This window comes from Symphalangus syndactylus, chromosome 9, assembly GCF_028878055.3.
Source record: "Symphalangus syndactylus isolate Jambi chromosome 9, NHGRI_mSymSyn1-v2.1_pri, whole genome shotgun sequence".
In the NCBI taxonomy this organism is placed as follows: Eukaryota; Metazoa; Chordata; class Mammalia; order Primates; family Hylobatidae; genus Symphalangus; species Symphalangus syndactylus.
The window spans coordinates 105,503,717-105,521,623 of record NC_072431.2 but is presented as its reverse complement, the minus strand read 5'-3'; the positions used below and the strand labels follow the sequence as shown (position 1 = coordinate 105,521,623).

Genomic DNA, 17,907 nt, shown 5'->3' with positions numbered 1-17,907 from the left:
GGAGTTCAAGACCAGCCTGGCCAACATGGTGAAACACCATCTCTACTAATAATACAAAAATTAGCCAGGCATGGTGGGACACGCCTGTAATCCCAGCTACTCGGGAGGCTGAGGTAGGAGAATCCCTTGAACCTGGGAGGCGGAGGTTGCAGTGAGCCAAGATCACGCCATTACACTCTAGCCTGGGCGACAAGAGTGAAACTCTATCAGAAATAAAGAAAGAAAGACAGAAAGACAAGAAAGATAAGAAAGACAGAAAAGAAAGAAAAAGAAAAAGAAAGGAGAGGAGAGGGGAGGGGGGAGGGGAAGGGAGAAGGGAAGGAAGGGGAGGGGAGGGGAGAGGAGAGAGGAGAGAGGAGGAGAGCAGAGGAGACGCTTGGCCCATGCCTGGCCAGTAACAGCCCTGACAACTCTGGCCCCAGTAGCTGGTTCAGGATTAGGCACATGACCCAGGTGGGAACAACCAGAGCCAAGAAGCATCTGTAGAACTAAGATTTGCTGGGCATATAGGAAACAAGCCTATAGTTAAGAGACACACAGAGAAAGCCTGCTTGAGAACGAAGTCATGTGAAAACAGGCTAAGACATGGTAAGAAACAGGGCTTTAATGGCATGACTTGAGCCCCTAGGCCCAGCCGTGCCTGAAGCTAGCACTACTTTTGGATGTTTTAGCAACATAAGCCAATAAATTTTCTTTTACACTGTCCTTATGCTGGATGACTTTCTGTCACTTGCAAACAAATGCCCTAATACAGCACCATTGTTGAATTCTTTTAAAACCCTTTATAGGAATAATTCTTCAGCCAGAGTGCCCACCCTCAATTATAATAAAAAGTTTTTAAATATTTTTGAAATGTAACATTCTGAGAAATGAATATGAAATAAGGCTGTCCCTTATTATTCCCTGCATCTTCAGAACTTTTTGATGACTGAATTATTTCCGCTTACAAAGGAAAATAAGCTTCTTGGCATAACTGATTTTTCACACCCGATCCTAATACCAGGTTGTTTGGGCTTTTAGAACACTAAAAACCTGTCTGCTCAGTTCTATTTTTGTGGATGTCAGGAGTTCACAGGATAAAGTGAAATCTGAGGGGTTTGCTGCTTTAATTCACTTCTTTCTTGAATTCATCCTCCTCCATAGAAAGGAACAGAACCCAAAGAAGGGGGTGTTGGATTCTAAAAGCCACTCTTCTGCCAACTTCCCCAGAACACAGAGGCCAGTCATGTGGTCAAACCATAGCTGCAAAATGCTGATGTCAGCAGTGCCACTCTGTGGGTCTGTAATTGGTTCACCATGAAAAAACTCCATTCCAACCAGGCAACACAGACTCACCATGGCAGCCTCCACCAAGAATCCGGCCAGCCCACTTTCCCTTTTTTGCTGATATCTGCCCAGGGCAGACAGTAGCACATCCAGCCGAGTGCGCATCTGACTGCCTATGCACAAGGACCTGGGTGAGATGGGAGTATACTGAACCAGACTCTGAGTGGTGGAATCTGCCAACATAGCATGGAGTGGTAAAAATGGGGCAAGACTACAAGTTCAGAGGACCTGGTCCCAGCCTAGGATTTGCTACCAAAGAGGCATAACCTTAGATAAACGATTTCACCTTTTGAGGTGTCTATTTTCTTATCTTTAACATGTGAGGAGTGGAAACAGATCAGTGTTTTTCACCATGGGTAGTAAACCATGTAGTGGGTGATGAAATCAATTTAGTGGATCAAGACCAACATCACCCGTACAAAAAAATGATTCTAGAGGAGGGACAAGAACTATACAAGATTAGCCTGAGTACCTTGTAGTGCCAAAGAGTAAGGACATGCTAAAAAAAAATCCACAATGATGGACTTATATCAAAGGGATACAGGAGCCAACCAAAAGCACTCCTAATAGCTAAAGCTGGATGAACTTCAGCAACAAAATAAAGTACTACTAAATTATAATCCAAAGTATATAATAAATAACAATGGATCCACACTGATTAAAAAAACTGATTGAATAAACAAATGGAGAAGAAGAAACAAATCCGACTCACAGAAGAATGTCAAATAATTCATGTAGCTACACTGCCCTCAAGGAAGTGCAGCGTAACTCCCCACTCCTTAAGTATGAGCTGTGCACAATAACTTACTTCCAAAGAGTATAGTATGGAAAGGGGAAGAAAAAATAACCATATGGTGGAGAAGCCTGACAAACACTACCTCAACCAGATGAGCAAGGTCAACATGACCAAAATTATAAATCATGCTGATAACATATAACTCTTGATATGATGTAATGAGAATGGCATTTTACCTCTGTAATCTTCTTCCCCAAAACCCATAACCCCAGTCCAATACAAGAAAATCATCAGACAAATCCCAGTGGAGACATACTCTACAAAATACTTTACCACTACTCCTCAAGGCTCTCGAGGTCATCAGACACAAGGAAAGCCTGAGAAACTATTACAGCCAAGAGGAATCTAAGGAGACATGGCAACTAAGATAATATAGAACCCCACATGGAGTCCTGGAACAGCAAAAGGACACTAAGGAAAAGCTAAGGAAATCTGAATAAAGTATAGATTTTAGTTATTAATACTGCAACAGTACTGGTCTGTTAATTGTGACAAAAGTGGACTAAGGTAAGATATTGACAATGGGAAAACCACTTGGGGCATATGGGAATTCTTTGTACTATCTTCACATCTTTTCTCTACCTCTAAAACTATTCTAAACTTATACACCATGGAATACTATGCAGCCATAAAAAATGATGAGTTCATGTCCTTTGTAGGGACATGGATGAAATTGGAAAACATCATTCTCAGTAAACTATCGCAAGGACAAAAAGCCAAACACCGCATGTTCTCACTCATAGGTGGGAATTGAACAATGAGAACTCATGGACACAGGAAGGGGAACATCACACTCCGGGGACTGTTGTGGGGTTGGGGGAGGGGGGAGGGATAGCATTAGGAGATATACCTAATGCTAAATGATGAGTTAATGGGTGCAGGAAATCAACATGGCACATGGATACATATGTAACAAACCTGCACATTGTGCACATGTACCCTAAAACCTAAAGTATAATAATAAAAATAAAAATAAAAAAAAGTTGTTTTGTGTTGGGGGCTGTGATTAAAATAAGTAAAGTTGGACAAACATTGAGCAATACCTGAGCAGATGATCTCTAAGCTTTTTACTAGCTTTAAAGGCAATGTTTTGGGAAGTCTTTTTAATAGGCATGTTGTATTAATTATTATGCTTTTCTTATTATTTGTAATTGATACTACTGGGCCACTAAAGTGCATGAGTTCAGAAGTAGAGTTAGGGAGTTATGGAAACCATTCATTCATTTATTCAACAATAAGTATGTGCTCTGTATTATGTCTTCAAAAAATATTTACTGTGAATGCATGAGGGAAAGGATTCTACATCTCCCTAATTTTGTTTTGTCTCAAAATCATTTGAATAAAATGTAGTATTTTTCAAGGAAAAAAGACAATGTAGAAGGAGCAATAATCTACAGTAAGAAAATCTAGATACAAGTATGAGCTCAACTATTTTTGCCCATAGGGTAAATCAGTCATCTGTCTTCAATCTTATTTTCCTTAGTCATCCAACAAGGTTTATAACTCCCCTGCCTACCTCACAGGGTTATTTTGTTGTGAGAAGCAACATATATTAAAGTGATTTACAAATGTGGAAGTGTTATATAAAATAAGGGGGTTATGACAATCTAATGATAACCAGAATTCTCTGGTTCTTCTCGGAATCAGAATGGACTCCAGGCTGGTTAAGACTTGGTCTTTTGCCTGCTGAACCAATGCCTGGATTTGCTAAGGGGTCGGTGAACCAGAGTTAGTATCTCCTAATAACTTACTAGAATTAGAGAATCTCAGGTCCCATTAAATCAGAAACCCACTAAATCAGAAACTGTGGGGGTGGGGACCAGCAATCTGTTTTATTAAATAATTAATTTGTTTGTTCGTTTTTGTAGAGACTGAGTCTCATTATTCTAACCAGGCTGGTTTTGAACTCCTAACCTCAAGCAATCCTCCCACCTCAGCCTCCCAAAGTGTTGGGATTATAGGCATTAGCCACTGCGACGGACTCAACTCAGTGTTTTACCAGTCCCTCCAGGACACTCTGACACTGCTGAGGTTTAGAACCACTTCCCTCAAGGGTGTGTCCCATTCACGTGGCCCCACCCCTCCAGCTGGCTCCCTGCCCAGCCAGAATGTTGCCTTGCCTTTGTTTCCTCCAAACCCCCTTCACATCCATTGACACCTGGCTAAGTCTCACACAAGTCCTCCGAGAGAGAGCGAGAGGGAGAAACAGTACTGTTAAAAGGATGTGGGAGGTCCATCACTTGCTAAACCTCAGCCTGAGTTAACTAGCTACAGCAAGACCCACAGATCTCACTTCCTACAACATGGGTATTTTCCCCAGACTGGGAAGTTCTTAGCCACGAAGAGAAATCCAGCATCTGCGGAGACCACACACTGCACAGTATTTGAATAATACTGTAAGAAACAATTTTGCATATATATCACATGTATCATTTTGCGAATTTGTGTATCTGTAGGATAAAGTTCTTAGGACTGTTATTGCTGATTCAAAGACTGCATGCATTTGCAATTTTGACAGATACTGCCAATGGCTCTCTACAGTTTGGACCGACTTACATTCCATCCACGATGTATGAATACCTGTTTCTTCTTCCCCTACCTACCTCTTGGCTTACTACAATCTGGTATTTATTCAAATACTACATGCATACTACATGCTCCCCCCTTTCTATCCTGGGACCTCCCCCAAAGGTTCTACAAGTAAAGGCCCCCTTAACTGTCACAATTTTAACTAAACTGCTGACTCCCAGAACTGATAACAGCTCTGCCCTCTCCCTTGTGCTGTTGCTGGACATGTCTGTGCTGATACCACTCATACACTTCAAGCTCAGAATATTCAAAACCAAAAGCATTCTCTTTAAGATCTACTCATCTTCCTGTTTTCCCCAGCAGTAGTCAGTGGCACCATAAATAACACAGTCACATAGGCCTGAAACTCTGCAGTTACTTTTTGGTTTGCTTTATATATTTACTTCCAAATAAGTAATACATTTACTTGGAACAATATTCAAAAGGTATAATTTTAACTTCACACCTATCCTGCCTTCCGTTACCCCTTCCTAGGAGAGTCTGATGTTATAGCAACCTCTTGTATAACCTTCAAAAGATATTTTATAATTTTATATATACAGTGAGTACAATTAAATGTTTATCAACCAGCTCTCTGGAAAAACAAAAACAAAAATGTCCTCACGTGTTGTGTTTCCTGATTTCCATGGTGTAAATACTCCCACTGTGGCTGGCTTCAAACTACCAACATCAAGTAATCAGCCAAGGGCTTGGGAAGTCACGCACAATTGGTTCCCACATGCTGGTGTAAACTTGCTTCAGCACACCAGTTTTTTTGTTTTTTTTTTTTTGAGTCAGAGTCTCCCTCTGTCACCCAGACTGGAGTGCAGTGGCGTGATCTTGGCTCACTGCAGCCACTGCCTCCTGGGTTCCAGTGATTCTCCTGCCTCCACCTCCTGGGTAGCTGGGATTACAGGCACACACCACCACGCCCAGCTAATTTTTGTATATTTAGTACAGACAGGGTTTCACCATGTTGGCCAGGCTAGTCTCGAACTCCTGACCTCAGATGATTCGCCCACCTCGGCCTCCCAAAGTGCTAGGATTACAGGTGTGAGCCATGGCGCCAGCCTCAGCCCACCAGTTTTATCAATGTGTGCATATATGCATGAATGTATGTCCATGTGTATATGCATATATACATATAAAATATATATTATATATGGATATTCTATACTTCACTTTTTTCTTAACTTCACAATAAATCTCACATATCATTCCACATCAGAAAATGTGGAGCTGCCTCATTTTTAACAGCTCTATTATTTTTAATTAGTACTTATTGATGAAAATTAAGTTACTTGCAATCTGGTATTTATTCAAATACTGCAAGAAACAATTTTGCATATATATCATTTTGTGAATTTTGCATATCTGTAGGATAAAGTTCTTAGGACTGTTATTGCTGATTCAAAGAGTGCATGCATTTGCAATTTTTACAGATACTGCCAATGGCTCTCTACAGTTTGGACCGATTTACATTTCTATCCATGATGTATGAATACCTGTTTCTTCAAACCTTTGCCAACACTGTTATCACATTTTGTGATGTTTGCCAACCCAATAGATGAAAAATAGCATCTCAACGAAGTTTTCATTTGCATTTTCTCTTTTTATGAGTGAGGTTAAAGTTTTCATATGTTTAAGAGACATCTGCATGCCATTTCGTGAACTATGTGTTCAAACTCTTTGCCTTTACAGTAACTGGCCTTTCTCGTACTGATTTGTTGGAGTTCTTTATATATTGATAAAAGTAGGTCTTTGTGATATGAATTGCAGTTACTTTCCTAAATGTGTTGATTGCCTTTTGACATAGTTTTTAAAAACTGACCCCACAAAAATGATATGTAATCAAATAAATCAATCTTTTATTTTATAGCATCTGGATTTTGTGTCCTATCTAGAAAGGATTTTTCACCTCATTATTAAAAGTGTATTGTATTTTTTTGTATTTCTATTTGTTTTAAAGTTTTGATCCACGTGGAATTTATTTTATTTTTTGCCTGACTGTACCAACACCATTGATTATTCCTTGTGGAATCATCTTTGCCTTCTCCCTCAACCCTACTCCCAACCCCTAGTTCCTAGGGACTATCATTCTAACTTTCCAGTATTTTGATATTATCTGTCTTTTTCTCCTCTCACTGTGACCATCCCAGTTCAGGTGTCATCCCTTTGTGCCTGTACTCCCAGCCTCTGCCCTTCCTCTGTCACCACCAGAACACTTTCCACTAAGACAGCTCTTACCGTGTCACCTCCTTGTTCACTGTTTACAGAATAGTCTTTGGACTCACTATGGGATTTAGGACTTATACCACTTGGGCCCTAATCTACCTCTCCATTCCTGTATGCTGTTACTTTTCCCATTACACAGTCCTTCTCTTCATCAAACTGGATAGTCCACCAACTCTTAAAATGTCATGCCTTGTTCCATCCTACCTAACCTACCACCACTGCCTAGAATGTCCTTCCTACCTTTCCCTTCATCCCTTTCTTTTTTTTTTTTTTTTTTTTTGAGACGGTGTCTCACTCTTGTCGTCCAGGGAGTGCAGTGGCACCATCTCAGCTGACTGCAACCTCCACCTCCCCAGTTCAAGTGATTCTTCTGCCTCAGCCTCCGAGTAGCTGACATTACAGGTGCCCACCATCATGCCCAGCTAATTTTTGTATTTTTAGTAGAGACTTGGTTTTACCATGTGGCCAGGCTGGTCTCGAACTCCTGACCTCAGGTGATCTGCCCGCTTCAGCCTCTCAAAGTGCTAGGATTACAGGCGTGAGCCATCGCACTCGGCCCCTTCATCCCTTTCTTTATCTCAATCCTATGTGCCCTTCAAAACGTGTCTCAAACACTCACTTCTCTGCAAAAGCATCTCCCTCACTCCTCCTGAGCTCCTATAGCACTTTAATATCTTGTTTATATAAGTAGAGAAAAGATGGATCGATATATAGAGATATAGATACAGATAGATAGATAGATATAAAAAATACAGTTGTAGGGAGAAGGAGGAGTACTATAAACATATATATCCCAAACTAAAGTGAATATTCTTTGAGGTCAGGGGCTGTGGCTAATTAACATTTGCCTGCTCCCTGCTTCTAGGCAACACCTTGTACATAATAAATTATTTTTAATAAAACGAAAATGTCTGGGGCTTAAAACGTTCGTGTGCGTCATAATCACCTGAAGGGTTAAAACCAGTTTTCTGGACTCCACCCCCAGAGTTTCCAGTTGTATGGGTTTGGGCCCCACCCAAGTTCTGCTAACAAGTTCCTAGGTGGCACTGATACATCTCCTGGAGTCACACTTTGAAAACCACTGCTTCAGACCGTTCCTCAAACCTCAAAGTAAAAGCCTTTAGAAAACCGGGGCAAAATGTGTCCAAAAGTCTCATGGACAAGAAAATCCTCTCAAACTGGGTGTCGGTTATGTATAGATTTCATCCTGTCTACCCTGTCCAGCTCAAAGAGGCAGTGGCCCAAGGCCCCAGAGGCAGGTACCACAGGAACTACATCCATCCTCTGATCCTCGGACTTCCAGTCCAGTGCTGTTCAGCACACAGAGGGGGTCTCTGGTCAAGGGCTTGGCGATAGAGGCCGGATGACCTGACTGTACCCCAGTTCTGCCACTTGCTCTCTGTGTGACCATAGGAAAACTACTTCACCCTCTCTAAGCCTGGATAGCCAGGGTTCTTTGGGTGGAAGCAACAGAAAACAATTTGGTAAATGAAGCCAAAGAAAATGTATTAGAAAAAAAATCAGTTCAAGGAACTAAGAGGAGGCTGGAGAGGCAAGCCTGGGCACAGCTCTGTAGGATGGAAAGCCACACCACAACAAAGCTGTATGCACAGATGGTCTGGCCATGACACATCTCACAGCAGACTCTCCATGACCCTCCCACACTCAGAGTCCAGAGAGAGGCATGTGACTGACCTGGCTCACAGGGCCATAGCTGAGGGGAATGGGGCCACTCCTTCTGGTCCCAGCAGACTATATCCAAAGGCAAGAAGTGATTTCTCAAATGGAAATCAGGAAGGGTAAAGGGATGTTGGAAAAACCAAAGAGCAAGTGACTGCTCCCCAGCCTCTATTTGTCATTGGTAAACTGGAATGATAGTAACCACCTCCTAAGTTGTAAGATTTAACGGGGTAGTGTAAGTAAAGCACTTAGCCTGGCACATGGGGAGCACCCAACAGCTACTGGCTGCCACTGTTATCACTGTTATTCATAATTACCTCCACCTTCAAAGGAAGGATGGTTTCCCATTCCCTAATAACTCCAACAAGCTCTGAAGGAAACCTCAGTTAATTCTATATATGCCAGGAATTTGCATGAAGCAGCCTTACACCTGGGAAAAACCCAAGTGGGCTTCCCTGTATTCTTTTAGGCTTCACATACCCCTAACCCACTTTGCCTCAGATGCCAGACAACTGAGCTACACTAGAATCTAGCCAGCAAGTTACTTTAAGCTACATGCAGGGCTATGCTGGAGGGCAGGTTGTTAGATACCATTCTGTTTCTGCTATAAAGGTGTTAAAAGCTCAATTTTGGATTTAACTCCCATTAGCAAATAAACAAACATGTGTGTTGCATCAGAGAGAGAAACTCAAAACCTCAGAAGAGTTGTTAAGGCCTCCTCCCACTGAGCTCTACATGGCCTCCAGCAATGGCAGAAAGACACAAAAGGACAGGACTCTGCTCATCTCATCCCCCTTTGAGGATTCCCCAGCCACATTCTCTCTTCTCTTCCTTCAGCAGCCTGAATCACAACCTACAAAAAAATGGAACTTTTCTCTCCAGGGTCCCAATTAAAAGCCAGACTCATTCCCTTTGAGCCACATCTCCCCACTGTAATTAATGAATTCTCTGCAACTCTTTAATGTCTACATCCCCTTCTAGTCTATAAGCTCCTTGAAGGGAGGTTCCACATCTGTTCAATTCATTGCCACATCCCCTGCACCCAGCCTGGTGTCTGGCACATGGCATGTGCTTAACAAATATTTGTGAAATGTATGAGCAAAAATCTTAGTGCATGCTTTAATTCTAGGGAGGCATCTACTTCAAATTTAATAAGAGTTGCTGAGATTAAAAAATATATACATACATAAATATATACACACATATATACATATATGTAGATTAAAATATATATATTAGCTTTAGTTTCTAAACATTTCAGATGACTGTCCACCACAAACTACTTGGGGAGGGAGAAATATTTGTTTTTTTATAAGATGTAAACTATAATTTTAAAGTTCTTGTAACTATTACGATATTTGATATCAAGACAGGAAACCAGTGTGGGAATCTTTACGAGTACTACATTTTAATACATATTTGGAGAAATGTTACATTGAGGAAAGTATCTGACCCACACAATACTAAAAATAAAGACTTTAGTATTTTAACTGTAGAGGGTAAACAAAATAGCAAACTTTATTTATAGTAACTGTCAGGGATCCTCTGCCAATCCCGCACTGGATTGCTCATTGCAATTTGATTCTGTTCTGCTTTACATTTAAGCTATTTTTTAACTGAGATCTACTCTCAATCTCAGAAATCACAAATGAGAATTCCGCTAAGATTGTTCATCCAGCCCACACCCACTCAGAGAACTGGGTTGACAGATATTTTTTTCATAAGTAAACACAGACATATAGACAGCAACATAATTTTCATCTAAAGAAATTTTTATGAAAGAAATTTGCTTCTTGGCTTTAAACCCACACAATATTATGATTATTCCCTAAGAATCATATTCCACTCATACTCAAGGGGTCTTGAAGCATCTAGAAACAACCAATATTCTGGCTCTCAAACAACAGACTTAGGTAGAGGCGGTTATAAACCAAGTCCAGAGAAAATTCAATTTCAGGGGTACAAACACTGTGGCTAAGAACAAGGAAATTACCACTGAGTCTTCTGAATTTTTCCAAGATGAAGGAGATATTTCATCAACTTCAAAACAAAATCATTTAGATTAATAACTAAAGAAGCAATTCTTCACACTGCTATTCCATTTATTATTATAAAAGAATTTTTAAATGTTCACATAGCTTAAATAAGCCCAGGAATGATATTGGAAGACTATAGCCTGCCTGCTATAAGCTTCTGCAAAGAAGCATCTTTTAAAAAAGTCAATGTTTCCCAATCCTTTCATACCAGAGGAATCCTTTATAAAAAATATTATACTCCAGACTTTTAAAAAGATGCCTTTATTTCTAAACTTTTTATTATGAAAAATTTCAAACATATACAAAAATATAGCACTGCACTGCCCAGCTGAAATGTAGTAGGAGCCACAGATGTAATTTTAATTTCTTAAGTAGACAAAGAGTAAAAGAAAACAAGTTAGTTTTAATTACACATTATTACAATATATTCAAAATATTATCATTTCAACATGCGATGTTTAAAAATTGAGGTATTTTTACATTATTTTTCATACTAAGTCTTTGAAACTCAGTGTGTGTGTTATACTTACAACACTTCTCAGTAAGGACTAGCCACGTTTTAAAGGCTGAATAGCCACATGCGACCAATGGCTGCCCAGCAGACAGCACAGATACAGAATTCATCACCCAGCTTCAACCATCATCGGCTCACGGACAGCCTTGTTTCCTCTGTACTCCCTCCTCACCCTCAGATTATTTCAAAGCAAATCCTAAAAACTGTAGCATTGCAGCCATGTTCAAAGTTCCTTGACTCTTTTTAACAGTTGGTTTGTTCAAATCAGTATCTAAATAATCAACTATGAGGACCTCTTTTTAACGACAAGACGTTTTGCTGATTGCAACATAATAGGAGTTACACTTTCAGTAAAATGCTGCAGTCATCTGAATTGTGCCAGGTTCTGTTCTAGCCCCAATATAAAACGGCAAACAGGGCTCAAAGGAACTTCTGGACTACACATTAGGGTCACATTAGAATCAAACTTTTTCAGAAATGCCAGCTAGCAAATAGATAAATAAAACCGTGGTACATACATACAATGGGGCATTACTAGGCAATAAAAAGGAATGAAGTACTGATACATGCTACAACAGAAATTAACCTTGAAAACAACATACTAGGTGAAAGAAGCCAGACACAAAAGGCCGCATACTATATGACTCCCCTTATATGAAATGTCCAGAATAGGCAAATCCGTACACGCATAAAGTAGATTAGTGGGTGGGGATTGGGGGAATGGACGGGCAGTATGGGGAATGACTGGTAATGGGTGCAAATGTTTTTTAGGGGATGATAAATGTTTTAAAATTATGGTGATGGTTGCACAACTCTGAATATACTAAAATCCATTAAATTTTGTACCTTTAAATGGGTGAACTGTATAATACGTGAATTGTGTCTCAATGGTGACTGGTGAGCTATGAGTCTAGACAGGGAAGCAGGAGCTGATTCAGAGAGGGTCCTGCAAATCTGCTTTAAAATGCGAAATATTCATTGATCCATAAAATATTCACAAAAGTTCTATTTGAATTCCATAACAATTTTAGTACATTTTTAGTAACAGCATTACCGTAGATATGAAAAAATAGTACATAACACAGGCAAAATATTTATTCTACAGACGATGATTATTATATGTGTGAATTTGAGTTCTCCTTGCAGTATCTCCTTGGTCCAAAGATGAGAGCAACCAGAACAGGTGCTTTTCATGGATTTAACTAGGAATTCTATTACTTCATCATAAAATGATGATGGCATACTCTATTGCTTCATCATAAAATGATGATGGCATAAAATACTGTGGATCAAAACAAATGAGAAAACTAGAAAACAAAATGTCACATTCCAATTACCTTTCCACAGAATACTCTAACAAAATGCAAGCAAATATAATTAATATTCTTTTTTCAATTGAGTAGTTACTATAGATAGGACACCATGTTTAGCGATGTGAGGAACAGAAACCTAAGGAACACACACTCACCCTGCCTTCAAGGCATTTAAAATCTAGTAAGGGAGGCAATAAGTTTGAATAAATTACTAACACAGGAGGCAACAGGGTGAGAGGAATAGGGGAAGATAAAAGGTAAGAAGTGCTGAAGGAAGGAAGGAAGGACATCAGCAACATACTTTGTGATCATAAACTGAACTGGGATGTTTCTCGTATTTTAAAAAAACAAATGCTCTGGGAAATTGGGTTTAGAGAGATTATACAGACAAAAGTAGTTTATAAGTTCAGCTTTGAAAGACTTAGGTTTTCACACAGAGAGACCAGAGAGCTTTTTAGGCAACATGAGTGCATGGACAAAGGCAAAATGCTTTGTTGATTAATAAAACTCAGACTACCAGCTCACAGGGTTGGGGAATAATGGGATGAGGCCAAAGCTGAGCCCAGTCCGCTGGATCGTTACTTTAGGCTAAGGAATCTATGTGCAAATAAATAGAGAAAATAACTAGGGGACTGAGTCTGAGATCCACCATATGTTAGTTGCAAAGCAGTTGTGAACTTAACTTTTCCTAGCCTCATCTGGAGACTGGAGGTGTAATAACAATGCCTGCTTTGATGTTGCCCTGAGGATTAAATGCAATAATGCACGTACAGGAACTTATGACAGCACCAGGCACATAAAAGTTCAGCAGCTATTACTACTGTTATTCATGTTATTATTCACTACATAAGCCATCCAAGAATTTTTAACAACATAATGACAGTACTTAAAGAATTTACCTGACCATGGAATAAAGAGAGACAGAGGTAGGAAAACCCACCTGTAAACAATGTTAGGACAGAGTGCATAAGTCCCTAAGACCCTGAACTGAGATGCTACAGGGCCTCCAGGAAAGGACCAATGTGAGAGACACTGAGACAAGAGTGAGGGTGAGCCGGAAGGTGATCTAACAGTAGTAATTGGAAAGTCAAAAAAAAAACTTCCACAAGGGGCCAGAAAGCTGATGAATATGTAAATTTAGACAGGAAAGGAATGTGCAGAGAACCATAAACAACTCTCAATTATGCATGGAAGACTTTTTCCACCTAACAGTTTCCATCTTCCCTAGTATCCTACACCTCAATCTCTTCCTCAGGCATTCTAGGTTGCAGGGTTCTCCAACCCTCCCTGGAGTACTCCTGAAATAGAATTAACAAATAGGAAAATACAGTACTGCCGAGAAGCACATTATAAATAAAACTGCATTATCCAGACCCTTACGCAGGGGGAAATGTTACACAAGCACCCAAACTGGAATGAAATGGAAGAAAGAAGGAATCACTAATTCCTTCCCCATCCCCTGTTTTGCCATGAGCCCCTTAGGTGGTACCCATGCCACTCTTCCCCAACTTCTCACCCTCAGTGTCAGTGTAAGAGTGGAGAGTTCAAATGTAGCTGTTTTACTGAAAGCCTACTGCAGAAGCTTTTGGAATTAGTAGCGGTTTCTAACTCTCCACTCTGCATTAGAGAACAGAGGAACTAGCTGGCTTTCCAGCACTGTCTTTAAGAGGTATAAAGCATTACTGTTCAGAGTTCATTTACCACAATGGGTAAAACCAATCAGATTTCTCTTTAGATTTAGATGAAAGGAGGATTTCCTTTCCTTCTGTATTAAAAGTCCCCAGTCTACCAGGCCCACAAACCATAAACCCAACCACAAAAATCAATGGCAGTAAGAGTCTCAGGGATTCTGAAAACAGTACAACTAGACACCTGATATCAGCAACAGAAAGTTTACAGCCCAATTTCAGATGGTTTTAATATTTGTATCACTGGACTCTATCATGAGTTAACATCTAATTAGTGGGGCAAGAATTGAAGTCAGACTATTAAAAAATCTAGCTCAGCAATTTACTGGTGACCTTAGGCAAGTTCCTAAACCTCGGTTTCCAGTTCTTCACCTGAAAAATGGAGATAACCTCACAACACTGCCCAGCAAGATGGTGAAAATCACAGCTTACAGGCCAGACGCGGTGGCTCACGCCTGTAATCCCAGCACTCTGGGAGGCCGAGGTGGGCAGATCACGAGGTCAGGAGATCGAGACCATCCTGGCTAACACGGTGAAACCCCGTCTCTATTAAAAATACAAAAAATTAGCCGGGCATGGTGACGGGCGCCTGTAGTCCCAGCTACTAGGGAGGCTGAGGCAGGAGAATGGCATGAACCCGGGAGGTGGAGCTTGCAGTGAGCCGAGATCGCGCCACTGTACTCCAGCCTGGGCCACAGAGGGAGACTGCGTCTCAAAAAGAAAAAAGAAAATTACAGCTTACTGCAGCCTGGGAGTATCTGGCTTATGATGTAACTATTAACGATTACTGAAAATATATCTCCATAATAAAACAGTAAATCTTTTGGCTAAGCGATAGCTTTTGATACAAATAAAGCTAAATGTCTATTAGCTGTAATGGTGGAAACCATATTTTAGTTTATTGGAAGAGGTCAAGCACAATAGAGACAAAATGGGCTGGAATTCTAGTTCTGCCAGGGTAACCTTGGCAACACTGATTAACCTGCTGGACCCTCAATTTCTCATCTTGTTAAAAATACCTAGCTAACAGACTTCTGTAAGTTTAATGTGGTAATCGACAAAAGTTCCTAGTATTGCTATTTGTTAATTTTCCCAACAGTAAAAAAAGGATAAAGATGAAAATCAAAATCAGCTATGAAATCCTCATTCCTCATATTTACAGAGAAGGTTTCATTTATTCATTCTATAAATGTTTATTGCAAACCTACTGCGTGTTCTTGACACAGGGGATCAAGTGATGAACAAGACAGACAAGGTCTCTGCATTCCTGGTACTTAACACCCTAATGAGGGAAGGCAGATAACCCAATAACCCAAGGAGACAATTTCAGAGAGAAATTTAAGTGCTATGAGCAACAGCAAACAGGTGATGTGGCTTGGGTGGAGGGGATGGTCATTTAGCTTGGATGCATAAGAACCTAGGCCTGCTTGACTGATCTCCTTTAGCCAGGAGGACCTCACCTCGTATGATACTTGCGGGGTACAGTGTAGATGATGAGAAGCCAGGCCTTCACTTTCACCTATCTGTGGAAGTATCTCTTTTGCAGCTGTAGTTTAAAATATTTCTAAATGCCCTCATCCCAATACTCAAACTCTGAGGGTCCGAGCAACACCTAGGGGGTCTCAAGCACCTCTGCGCAGTACGCAGACACATGGAAACCGACAACTTCACAGTCCCCTCAGCTCCAAGAGTGCCGACTGAAGAGACTGGTGGCTTGTGAGGTGGAGAAGGACAAGCACAAGTGTGCAGAAGGCAGCAAGCAAGTTGCGTTGCCGAAGGAGGGGCGGCGCGCCCCTGCTTAAGAAGTATCTGGACGACCTGCGACAGTGCCCATCAGCGACTCCAGAGGCCACAAACGCTCCCCGGGGAAGCTGGGCAGCGCTTAGAGGCTGCTTGCGAGTTTCTGGCTTATGATGACAGTACTTAAAGAATTTACCTGACCACGGAGTAAACAGAGACAGAGGTAGGAAAACTCAACTGTAGACAATGTTCAGACAGGGTGCATAAGTCCCTAAGACCCTGAACTAAGATGCTGCAGGGCCTCCAGGAAAGGACCAACGTGAGAGACACTGAGACAAGAGTTAGGGTGAGCCTGAAGTTATCTGAACAGTAGTAATTGGAAAGTCAAAAAAAAATTTTCCAGAAGGGGCCAAAAAGCTGATGAATATGCAAATTTAGACAAGAAAGGAATGTGCCCTTGGCCTCCAGCCCGGCACCGGGGAGCTGAGCAAGCCGGGGTTGGGAAGGCGGGCGAGCGGAGCGCCTGCCCCGCGAGCGTTGTCTCAGTCTCTCCGGCGCGCCCCATCCCGCGGATGTGGTAAAGCGTCGCGCTCGGCCCAATTTACCAGGCTTCCTGCGCCTCTAGCCCCGGCGCAGCGCCTCCCCGCTGGCCAGCACAGCTCCGCGCGCCGCGTCCTCCCGCACCTGCGCCCCGGCCCCTGCGCTCGGCTCCTCCTGGCGGTCAATCCTCCGAGCCGTCCCTCGAGGGAAGGTGCCCTAGGGTGGGTGAGACCCAGGTCCTCCCTCCCCGGGAGCTGCAGCCGGCACCCAAGCTCCCAGGCTTGGGTCTGCCCCAGGGCCGGAACCTCCCCGGGCGACACGGGCAGACCCCGGTCCTGCAGACACCCGCGGCGCCCCCCAAACCGCAGCCCTTCCGAGTCCCCGCCGCCGCCAGGCCCCCCGAAACCCCGGCCCCATTTAGGCGGGCGCCCCGCCGCTCACCTGAGCGCTGTGCAGCCAGAGACGCTCCCTAGTTCCCCAGGGCCGGGCTCCGGGGTTAACGCACAGAACCGGGAGAAGGAAACCCGGCTTCTCCGATCCCCCCGCAACGTGCAGCTGACAGCTCCCGCACCGGCCGCAGGAGTCGGGGGCGGGGATGGCCACTTGCAGACAGTCTGCCGGGTCGGAGCCGCGCTGCGCACCGGCCGCGTCGCGCTCGGGTCCCTTCTCCCGGGCCGGCTGGCGGACGCCACCAGCACGCGGCCAGTTCTGAGTACTTTGCCCAGAACTTCTCGGCGCGCGCCGCCCGGCGATTAGCCCAAGGAGCCGCGCAGAGGCGGGAGCGCAGAGGAGGGGCCTGCGAGGCCCGGGGGTGGGGCCCCGAGGGGGCGGGAGGGCGGCAGAGTGACGCACAATTCCACCAATCAGAAGTCGATTTCGGGAAGGAGGTGGGGCGATGCCCTCGGAAGAAGCCAGCGGATTCCATGACGCAGCGGGGGTACTAGGGACCCCGGATTCCGGACGGGTTGGGAGGGCGGAGGGAGGCGAGTCCTGCGGCGGGGCACTGGGTGGGGCTCCCGGTGGCCCAGCTCGGTGCCTGCGCGCGGTAGGCGTTCGGTAAATGTTCCTCTAGTGGCTTTTCCGGGCCAGGGAAGGAGGAAAAAGTGAGGGCAGCGCGGGAGGGGCAGGTTTACGGAGAAGGCTCCAGGGGACCCTTGCGGTCGCACAGGCTAGGAGAACTCGACCTCCCGAGAAAGTTAGGCTGAGGCAGAGGAGTCGAGAACGGAGGAAATAGGGAGGCAGCACTCTAGGCACGAGATGACAAAGGACAGCATCAGTATGAGACCCGGGTCTCGGAGACCGTGTGCCTACCTCCAGAGGCAGCCGTGCATATTCGTGTCGGGGTGATTTTGTTCTGTTCAGTTTATGTGCAAGGGGGTAGGGGGTGGGGAGAGCACCGTCGTTACTATTAAATCTCCCTGAAAGACGGGAAAGTCCACCCGACTTGACTTCCCACTAATCCAAGGGCCTT

At 43.1% G+C, this 17,907-nt stretch overlaps 1 protein-coding gene across 14 annotated transcripts in view; it reads right to left on the bottom strand.

Annotated features, from left to right (window-relative positions):
* OSBPL3 (oxysterol binding protein like 3) overlaps window positions 1-17,475 on the bottom strand; it is a 198,721-nt gene extending 181,246 nt beyond the window's left edge. For all 14 annotated transcript variants that reach the window (XM_063609716.1, XM_063609719.1, XM_063609717.1 and 11 more), the window contains exon 1: window positions 16,878-17,475. The gene's annotated coding sequence lies outside the window, so the exon portion shown is untranslated. The remainder of the gene's footprint in view (window positions 1-16,877) is intronic.
* Between the last annotated feature and the right edge of the window lie 432 nt (window positions 17,476-17,907).